General features: G+C 46.9%; 1 pseudogene; it reads right to left on the bottom strand.

The window, feature by feature from the left end:
- Window positions 1–305: 305 nt before the first annotated feature.
- LOC140604517 (sal-like protein 4) lies at window positions 306–3,516 on the bottom strand (annotated as a pseudogene).
- Between the last annotated feature and the right edge of the window lie 7,103 nt (window positions 3,517–10,619).

Here is a 10,619-nt window from a genome sequence, read left to right as displayed (position 1 = left end):
GAAATCGTCCTATTAGGACTAGAAGTTTAAGTGAGTCCTAAAGTATTGGAAGAAAATTCTAAAATATACATTGAGGTTCTACAAGGAAAATGTTGAGTTTATTTTTTTTAATTTTTTATTTATTTATGATAGTCACAGAGAGAGAGAGAGGGAGAGAGAGGCAGAGACACAGGCAGAGGGAGAAGCAGGCTTCATGCACCGGGAGCGCAACGTGCGAATCGATCCCGGGTCTCCAGAATCACGCCCTGGGCCAAAGGCAGGCGCCAAACCGCTGTGCCACCCAGGGATCCCCAAGATTGAGTTTAAACAAAAGAGCCTGAGCTAATTCTTCCAGAAGGTTTGTTACCTTGAATTCAGAGCCCTTTTACGAGTATATAGAAAAATAAGTAGTCCCACAGTGTCAGTCGATTCATGTATTAATGAGATGAGAGCTAACATTAATGAAACTAACTCTAAAGTAGTTGACTGCCAAGCTGATTGTTAAATTGGTTATTATGGAAACAGGAGAACCAACTCACACACTTAGAAATGAGGTCCCAGACTGGAAGCACTGGGAAATGTAGCTGCTCATAATCTAAGTTAAATAATTCCTTGACAATCTGAGTAGATCTATATCAACGTGGCTGTCTTATATGTAATGTAGGGTGTTTAGTAGGAAATTATCGAATGGACTTCATGATTCCCTAGAGCTTATTTTTGAGAGGTGCTAGTGAATCAGGAGGGGAAAAAATGAATGCTCAAAAAAGTCCTATTTCCATCTTACACATTTGGGGAAACTGTAAGAATATGTCCAAAGAATCTTGGTCTTCAATAGTTTTATATACAGTAATAACTAACACCATAAAATAGCACTTATTTAGATAGAATTGATGGTAGACATGGCAGTACTACATCCTTTTTTACAATGTCTGAGCGTTTGTAGTACTTCAGACCTTTCCATCAGGCATCAACATTAAATATTGAATACCTCTAGAGAGTGTGAAAATAATTTTGTCTTTGGAAGTAGTTAACGTGAAGTTTTTCCGTGTGTCCCATTGGACTTTTCTAGTGATGATCCTCCTAGGATGCTTTATCAGTAGGTGTCTGGATTTTATGGACTAAAAAACTGATATTTTTTTTTACAGTTGAAATCTGTAAATCATCTTTATACTTAATTTTCTATGTCCTTTCATAGCAAAAAGTAAGCAAAATATGCCAAGACAAAGAATGATGGTCCCCCCACCAAACCTTGAGCATAACCGTTAAGGAACAAGAACTGTCGGAGATCTATGTGTGTGTATCTGTACGTACATCCATGCATACCTGGCAAAATTTAACAGAAATCACAATTCTGACATCATCTGTGGTTTATGTCACAGCTCTTCTCTGTCGTCAGCCTCTGTTTTTCTCTTTGGGCTTTCGTTGAAAAATACTCGGCCTCATGTCTTTCGCTCTGAGACTTTAACTGTAATCCTTGAATTCTTAATTTCAGTTCAGAAACCCTAGTCTTAGAACTCATGAGTCTTCAGATTTCCATGACTGTCACCAAAAGTTGAAAATCCTATAGGTTTGCCCTTTTTTTTTTTTAAACTAAAGACTTAAAAGAAAAAAAAAGCTTCTTTCTGTTTTGACAAATACGAGGAAGAAAGTGCAATCAGGAATACAGGTGGAAGCAACTCCTTCCGTAGCCTCCCCTTGTACCTTTAAAAGAGCTTTGTCATGTGGTTAATGATGGAGAAAGTTGACAACATGCATTGTATATGTCTGCTGTCCGCAGAGTGTATTGTGTGACCGAGCGTGGGGGATGCTGAGTGGGCGCTGGGAAGCAGCCCGAAGCGTCCTGGGGCCCCGCTCATCCAAGTCGATGCTCTGATGACATCATCGTGACAGGTGGCACCCGCGCTGCCGTGTTCACTGACCATCGCGGCCTCGGGACCTGGGAAGTCACAGGGGATCTGGGGCAGAGGCGTGTGGGGATTCTGGCCGCCCATGTGCATCTGGATGCGCTGCTGCAGCAGGGCCACGTTCGGGACCCTCTTCTGGCAGATGGGGCACGAGTGCCGCATCTCTATGGACGTGTTGGTCCGGGGAACCCCGAGGTGCATCTTCAGGTTGCCCTTGGTGGACAATGCCCGACCCCAGATCTTGCACTGGAATGGCCTCTCCCCGGTGTGGGGCCGTAATGCCTCTCCAGGGAGCTTTGGCAGCTCAAGACCCGGTGGCAAATGAGACATTCGTTGGGGTCGGTGGTGGCCTTGTCAATGTTCCCCACCAGCTGCTGTAATTTCAGGGTCTCCGACCCGGCTCGGGGGTCCCACTCCCTTGGAAACCACCAACCCTCGGGGAAGTGTGGCTTGCTCCCACCCCCCCAGACAGTAGGGACCCGTCCTCACTTTCTGGGGAAGTCCCGGGCTGCAGGTCATTGGGCAGCGGGCCGCCCAGGAGGTCCTTGGGGTTAGTCCCTGAAGAGAGATTCTGAGGTAGCCCTAGACCGGGGGTCCCTGTTACAAGGACAGGTTTGCTGTCTAAAGAGAGACTCGATTCATCTACGGGGATGGCTACAGAGAGTGCATAGGGAATGCCATGGCCTGCCGACGTTTTGTCGTGGAACTTGGGAAAGAGCTGGGGGTGGGCCTCCCCTGGGGATGTCCATGCAAGTGCACTTGAGGTTGCCCTGGGTGGTGAACCGGCGGCCACAGACAGAGCCCACGAAGGGTCTCTCTCCGGTATGGGAGCGGAGGTGGATCTGCAGGGAGCTATGGGCCCCCAAAGCCCTGCTACAGTACTTAGGCTTGTGCTTGCAGAGGACGGCCTGTCTGGGTTTGGACTGCCCCAGGGACACGTTCGGCGGCTTCCCCTTCCCTTTCCTGGACGGGTCTAACGCCTCGGTGGAGGAAGGGCTCTGGAGGAGCACAGAGCCCTGGGCCTGAGGTAGCAAAGCACGGGGAAGGCGCGACCTGGCGTTGGCAGCACCCTCGTCCGTCGGGCTCCAGGGCAAGGGCGCAGCCCGAGGAGCTGCGGGGAAGGGGTGTTCGCGTGAGGCAGCTGGGCTGGTGTCGGGCGACCGGAGACAGGCCCTGGCTGCCGACTTGCTGGTCGCAGAAAGCTGCGGGTCCCTGCTCGGCCCAGGGTCTGGAGGGGGTCACCCCCGAGTGGAGGGCGCGCAGGCCCACGTGCTCCCCGGCGGCGGAGGCCTCGGGAGCGGGATGTGCTGCAGCTGCGGCTGCTGCGGACGCAGGATCTGCTCCGGCCCGGGGGCTGCTGGCGCCGGGCGCTGCGCCGCTCACCCGCACCCTGTGCCCCGCGGGGCTCGCAATGACCAGGTGGCGGCTGCTTTGCCTTTGGGTAGTAGCTTCCGTCCTGGGGCGCGCTCGGCAGACGGTCTCAGCCTTCAGGTCCACGACACACTCGCCCCGGCTTGTCCTTGAGCGCCCCGGCCGCCGCCCCCTCCCTGGGACCCTCCGCACCCCCTGGGCCGGCGGCGGCGGCTGAGCGCGCCCGGGGACTCTGCCCAGCCCGGCCCCTGCCATGGGTCATGTGCGCACAGCTGGGGCAGTGCGATTTGTCTCGTGTCCTAGGAACCCCGAGAAGCTGGAGAGCTCTGCACAGCATTTCTCACAGCTGCGAGTCTCCTCCCGACGAGTCCTGTGTGCAGTCCTTCGGTCCCGGGGGTGTCACTGGGCCCCGTCCTCCTACGAGTTGACGCGCTGGGGTTCCACCTGCCTGCGCCTCGAGGCGGTGCGAGCATCGGGCAGCCGGGAGGGCCTCGGTTATTTGCCCACTCCGCCACAAATTCCTGGAGTTCTTTGCTCATATTTTAATAAACAAAACAGGGTAATGGGGAAGGGAGGGAAAATAAAATAAGAAATCAGAGAGGGAGAAAAAAACATAAGCGATTCTTAACTCTAGGAAACAAACTGAATCTGCTGGAGGGGAGGTGGGTGGGGGGATGGGGTAACTGGGTGATGGGCGTCAAGGAGGGCTGGTGATGTAATGAGCATTGGGTGTTACATGCACCTGATGAATCACTGATCTCTACCCCTGAAATTCATAATATGCTATATGTTAATTAATTGAATTTAAATAAAATTATAAAGAAGAAAGCAAGCAACATGAGATCCAGAATGAGCTGCTGCATGCATGTTTAAGTGACTGATTAGTGAGTAGTGGGTCTACCTTCAATGTCATACATTCAAGTTCATGAGCTGAAGTAAGGATCATTTTTTACCTTGGAATTTAGGAGCTTTTTACAACCATGTGAATAGATATTCTAGACGTTTAGAAAATTTAATTTGGTTCTGGGAATTTACATGGTTTGTCTGAGTTTACTTCACCCCAATGAAAATAATGCATACTCTGTAAACATACTGTACCTTCTCTAGATTCTCTTCTTTGAACCCTACTGCCTCAACCTCTAGTATTAACGCTCTTTGGGGCCTACTTAGAGCCTAAACTCCACCAGAATAATATTGTCTTTATGAGGTCCTTTTGAGGATTAAGAGATAGATTACAGGAAGCAATTCTATGACAAAATCAAAGTATATGTATAAATCAAAAGCATATTCATGCAAATGGATCACAATGCTTTTTCAACTAATCACTGTGGTGTGACATTTTGAACAATATGAAGTAAGTTAATAAAGCTCTCGAGTGAAAGAAACATCTTGATATTTTATAAAGCTGCATGCTTATTATAAAGCTGACCCTTTGGTTATTACAAACAACAGCAAGTATCTATCTTTGACAATATGTTGATGAACACAAAACTTGAACAAGATGTATACATATGTTTTCCAAATTTGAAATTAAACAAAAGGAAAAAAATAAATTGAAAAAGTATGAATGCTCAGGTGAGACCTACTAGTATCACCTTTGAAAAGGAATGTACAATTAAAATAGGTGAATAGGGCAGCCCTGGTGGCTCAGTAGTTTAGCGCTGCCTTCAGCCCAGGGCATGATCCTGGAGACCCAGGATTGAGTCCCACATTGGGTTCCCTGAATGGAGGTTGCTTCTCCCTCTGCCTGTGTCTCTGACCCCCATTTCTCTCCCTCTCTGTCTCTCTGTCTCTCATAAATAAAATCTTTAACAATAAAATAAAATAAATGAAATGAAATGAAATAAAATATGTTGAATGATGTCACCTAAAATGCTAGTGTAAGTAACTCTGACACACCATCCCTTCATGAAGGCAATGATCAAGCTGACAAAAACTATTGGAATCGACTTTTTCTGACTTCTAAAAAACACAAAACCTGGGGAAGGGCTTAAAAGAAAAAAAGAAAAAGGTACTGAATTTCAGTAAAACAGTCTTTATGAGATTTTAACTTAACCACCTACCATGCCACACTCCCCAGCTCTGTGGTCACCATGAGGACAGTGGTCTACTTTCCTGGGACAGTGTGCTCATGCCAGCAAGACTGATTATTCTCAGAGAATTGTGGTTGTGTATTCTGACCTCCTTGGGGACTCCAAGAAGCACTGACTCAGGGTCTTTCATTTGTTTGAGGCAGTTTCAAACTGCCTCAGAGCTTTTAGGAGCTCCTGGGTGACACTGCCAAGAGCATGTCAGTGAACATACTAGCCACACCTGTCTGGGCAAGGGGCCAACCAGAGAGGCCAGAGGCAGGCAGACCGAAACACCTGGGAAGGAAGATGCTGGGGATTATCAAGGGACGAAGGACACCGAAAATCTGCTGTGTGCCAGGCAATCCAAGGGCCATGCTGATGCCCGTGGCTGGACATATTCTTAGAAAACCCTTGAGAGGACCACATGAGTTTGCCTTCAGCACCAGGGCAACAGCAAGGGAAGGGAAGACAGAGTTAACTCCCTGCCTGCGCCCTGTGGGGCAGAGCGCAGCGCAGGGGCGTCTGCAGTGACTAGCAGAGTGCTTCGTGGTGGCTTGGCTCCCGGCATTTAAGGGGCTCTCTCTCAAATCACACGGTGACCGCTAGGCTAACAGAAGAGACTTCAGGGCACTCATAACAAAGACCCTTTACAAAAAGTTGAGAAAAACATTAAACAAGTAACACCATCCACACAAGTTGTAAACAAACAAATAAAACCCAGAAAAGGCAGAAGAGTGCCGTTTGCAAAATTACCACGCTGTGATATTCAAAATGTCAATATTCAACAACAGAGGATGGCAGTCACTCAAAGAAAGGAAGTACCGTTCATGGGAGTGGGCAGAGATTGGTAATGAAACTGAGGACCATGCTCCTAAGGAAGTGGCTTTAAAAGAACTATTTCAGTGATGCTTAAGAAATGAAACCTGGGGGTGGGGAGCGCCTAGGTGGCTCAGTTGGTAAATTGACTCTTGATTTTGGCTCAGGTCATGAGATCGAGCCCTCCATGGGCTCCATGCTTAGTGTGGAGCCTGCTTAAGATTCTCTCTTCCTCTTTTCCTTCTCTCCCTCCTAAAAAATGAAACCAGAAAGGATTCAATTTTACCAAATCAAGAGTTTCAATACATCGTGATAGATTTTAAAATGGAGTTAAAAATTCTGGAGTTGAAAAGTACAATAGTTGAAATGAAAAAAATCTATATAAGAAGAGGGTTCTAGCATTGGATTTGATCAAGAGGAAAACTAATCCATGAACATAAAGACAAATCATTTGAAATGATCAGTCAAGGTTTATGGATGAGCCAAAGATGATCTTTGCATAGCAGACCTCTGTTTATTTTTTCACAGCAGGCAGAGACCTTGAACTCAAAAAACCACTGTTACCAACCTCAAATTTTTACACACTGAATTGATTTAAACATAGCCCAGATTGGTAGAGGTTAAGCCATTTATAGCTTAGCCATATCTTCTGTGCATATCCTGTGAATCACCACCTGAATCTACTAACAGTAGATAAGATAAATCATGAATATTAGTGTCTCTAAGATCCTGTCATCCATTCATAATTCCCTGGCTCAGAGACTCCATATCCCGATGCGAGACATCATCTCCCTAAGTAAGCCCTTCTTCAATCCCTCTCCTCTGGGGAGTTTCTTTTCTATCCTAGCTTTCTGGGTGGTGGCCCTATACTGTTGCCACTGAAAGATATCCTGTGAGGGACCTCTCCATTCAATTAAGCTGTGAGCGTGCCATCCAAATAAGTCTCGTGTGATTATATAATTATACATTATCAGCCCTATGCTGAAGTCCCTTGATCTCAGTACAACTGCCCAACACACATCCATGGGTCAGTGGAGATAATCCTACCAGAACGGGGCCTCCTCTGAGAAGGGGAGTGTGTGCATAAATCTTAGGGGTCCTAGCACTAGCAGAGGCCCCAGGACTGGCCCCTTCCTTCCTGGAGACACCCTGTGCGATTCCTGGCTGAGCCACCAGATGGGTCTCTAATAAAGTGGTTTCCCAGAATTACAGTTCAATACAACTAGAGCTTGGGAGTAGGACAGGTATTGCCTTAGTCAGACAATAGAATTGTTTGATCATCATCCTCACACATGACTGGACAGAGTGTTTCTACCCTAACTGTACCATAGAATCATTGGAGGAGATTTTTTTTAAATGATGTATCAGTTTCAACCAGGGATGTGCTCATTTACTTGGTCTCTAGCCCATGGTTTTAGGATTTTGCTAGTTTGGCAAGAGTACAGGTCAGCTCAGGACTCCTTGGAGTATTTCCCCTTGATGTTTAAGTTCAGTACTGGTTTTGGTTGAGGGAAAACACTTCCAAGGCTTGGGGCCGCAGCACGGGAATCCCTAGGGAAATCGCCTCTGTGAGAATGTGTATTTCACTCGGGGAAAGAACTTTGCACTAATTATTTAAACAAAACAAAACAGCTTAAGTGATGCCTGATAGGGCTCCAGTAGGATAAATACCTAAACCTATTTTCTGGTCTGTGGGGGTGGGGTGGTGAACAGCCATGGTGCTATCTGAGGTGACTGGAGGATGCATAACTCAGGAATTACCTTAATAATAATATATAGACTGTGGTCACAAAATAAACTCTTTCTCCTACTCTTAGCTCAATTCAGAAGTTTGGAGGCAAAATGCAAAGAGATTTCTGGAGACTGAGAGAGAAAAGCTGCCTCTCTGGCACCGGGTTGCTTCCAGTAGCAGAGACCTAGGCTGAGGGCCACCAGAAATCTTTACTGGGTATCTTTGATAGTGCCTGTCTGACCCCGTATGACCAGGGCCATGACCTTCTGAGAAACCTGGCAAGTGGGGCTGAAGGTCACCATTGTGCCTCCGCCAGGGCCTTAAGGCAGACAGACCATGGTGATGGGAAGTTGGACTAAGTGGAGCTGAGTTGTATGGAAGGGGCCTTTGGAGAAAGGGGAGACTCAGAGTCCTGATGAGTCTCTAACCCACATGCCCGGAAGTACAGACTGGGATCTACAAAGAGAACACTAGAATACCAACATTTAGCTTCTTTAGCAAGAGGTTTTATTTTTCAAATATTTTTCGGTGTTGATCTATAGTAAAAGTTAAAACTTCTTTAAAAAATTTTACTTTTAATATTACCAGATCATTTCACATTCCTATATTTTTGCCACATTTTTTCAAAAACTAAAGGATCAAAGGTTATCCTCTGCATAAGTGCTAAAAAGTGCTTTATTTTTTTAAAAGTTTTATTTCTAAGTAATCCCCACACCCAAGGTGGGGCTCGAAGCCACAACCCTGAGACAAAGAATCGCATGCACCACCACCGGAGCCAGCCAGGCACCCCAACAGTTAGATCTTACTTATTTTTAATTAATTTATTTTTTGTCGGAGTTCAATTTGCCAACTATAGCATAACACCCAGTGCTCAACCCATCAAGTGCCCCCCTCAGTGCCCGTCACCCAGTCATCCTGTCACCGCCCGCCTACCTCCCTTTTCACCACCCCTTGTTCGTTTCCCAGAGTTAGGAGTCTCTCATGTTCTGTCTCCCTCTCTGATATTTCCCACTCATTTTCTCTTTCCCCTTTATTTCCTTTCACTATCTTTTATATTCCCCAAATGAATGAGACCATATAATGTTTGTCCTTCTCTGATTGACTCACTTCACTCAGCATCATACCCTCCAGTTCCATCCACGTCGAAGCAAATGGTGGTTAATTGTCATTTCTAATGGCTGAGGAATATTCCATTGTTTTTTTTTTTTTAAGATTTTATTTATTTATTCATGATAGTCACACAGAGAGAGACAAAGAGGCAGAGACACAGGCAGAGGGAGAAGCAGGCTCGATGCACCGGGAGCCCGACATGGGATTCGATCCTGGGTCTCCAGGATGGCGCCCCGGGCCAAAGGCAGGCGCCAAACTGCTGCGCCACCCAGGGATCCCAGAATATTCCATTGTATGCAGAGACCACATCTTTATCCATTCATCTTTCGGTGGACACCGAGGCTCCTTTCACAGTTTGGATCTTGTGGACATTGCTGCTAGAAACATCGGGGTGCAGGTGTCCCGGGGTTTCCCTGCATCTGTATCTTTGGGGTAAATCCCCAACAGGGCAATTACTGGGTCATAGGGCAGATCCATTGTTAAATCTTTGAGGACCCTCCACACAGTTTCCCAGAGTGGCTGCACCAGGCCACATTCCCACCAACAGTGCAGGAGGGTTCCCCTTTCTGCACATCCTGTCCAACATTTGTTGTTTCCTGTCTGGCCAATGTTGCCCATTCTCACCGCTGTGAGGTGGGATCTCGTTGTGGTTTTGATCTGTATTTCCCTGATGGAAATACAGTGATGCGGAGCATTTTCTCATGGGCTTGTTGGCCACGTCTACGTCTTGCTCTGTGCCATTTCGGTTCGTGTCTTTTGCCCATTTCCAGATTGGATTGTTGGTTTCTCTGCTGTTGAGTTGAATAGGTTCTTTAGAGATCTTGGATGCTGTCCCTTTATCCGACGGGTCATTTGCACAAAGGTTCTCCCATTCTGGAGATTGTCTGTTGGTTTTGTTGAGTGTCTCTTTGGCTGTGCGGAAGCTTCTCATCCTGGTGAAGTCCCAATAGTTCATCTCTGCTTTTGTTTCTCTTGCCTTCATGGGTGTATCTTGCAAGAAGTTGCTGTGGCCAAGTTCAGGAAGGGCATTGCCTGTGTTCTCCCCCAGGGTTTTGATGGAATCTCGTCTCACATTTACATCTTTCATCCATTCTGAGTTTATCTTTGTGTACAGTGTGAGACAGTGGTCCAGTTTCCCTCCTCCGCATGTGGCTGTCCAGTATTCCCCTGACATTTATGGAAGAGACTTGTCTTTTTTCCAGTGGATGGTCTCTCCTGCTTGGTCAAATATATGGTCTTGACCATCGAGTTGAGGGTCCACTTCTGGATTCCTCTTCTGTTCCATTGATGGATGTGTCTGTAGTTCTGCCTGTACCACACTGTCTTGGTGAGCACAGCTTGGCAGCGCAACCTGAAATCCGGCATTGTGCTGCCCCCCGCTCTGGTTTTCTTGGCTACTATTCCCGTGGCCATTCGGGGTCCTTTCTGATTCCACACAAATCTTCAGATGATCTGTTCCAGCTCTCTGAGGAGAGTCCGTGGTATTTTTGATAGGGATTGCATTCATTGTGTAAATTGCCCTGGGTCACATTGACATTTTCCCAATATTCATTCTTCGGATCCATGAGCATGGAATATTTTTCCATCTCTTTGTGTCTTCCTCAGTCTCTTTCAGACATGTTCTGTCGTTTTTCG

The sequence above is a fragment of the Canis lupus genome, chromosome 15 (genome assembly GCF_048164855.1).
Source record: "Canis lupus baileyi chromosome 15, mCanLup2.hap1, whole genome shotgun sequence".
NCBI classification, from domain to species: Eukaryota; Metazoa; Chordata; class Mammalia; order Carnivora; family Canidae; genus Canis; species Canis lupus.
Note: the sequence above shows the minus strand (reverse complement) of the source record. Positions and strands in the feature narration are given on the sequence as shown.